Below are 251 nucleotides of genomic sequence, written 5' to 3'. Positions count from 1 at the left end.
TAATATCCCAATCCCAGCATCAGGGAATAGAGCACAAAAGGGGAGACTTGGAGGTGAGAAGTAATAAGTAAGAAACTGGCACAATCCATGGTCAATTGTTGAGGATAAAAGTTACACACATCAAAAAGGCTTTTCTCTAAGACACTATATTTTTCCTATTAAAACACTCAAAAGATCAAGAAGTGGCATTAATGAATATTGTCAGCTATACAATTTACAACTGCACAAATAAGTGTGGCAACTCGGCATCA

This window comes from Tamandua tetradactyla, chromosome 18 (assembly GCF_023851605.1).
Source record: "Tamandua tetradactyla isolate mTamTet1 chromosome 18, mTamTet1.pri, whole genome shotgun sequence".
NCBI classification, from domain to species: Eukaryota; Metazoa; Chordata; class Mammalia; order Pilosa; family Myrmecophagidae; genus Tamandua; species Tamandua tetradactyla.
The sequence above is the reverse complement of the archived record's forward strand: the minus strand, read 5'-3'. Positions refer to the sequence as shown.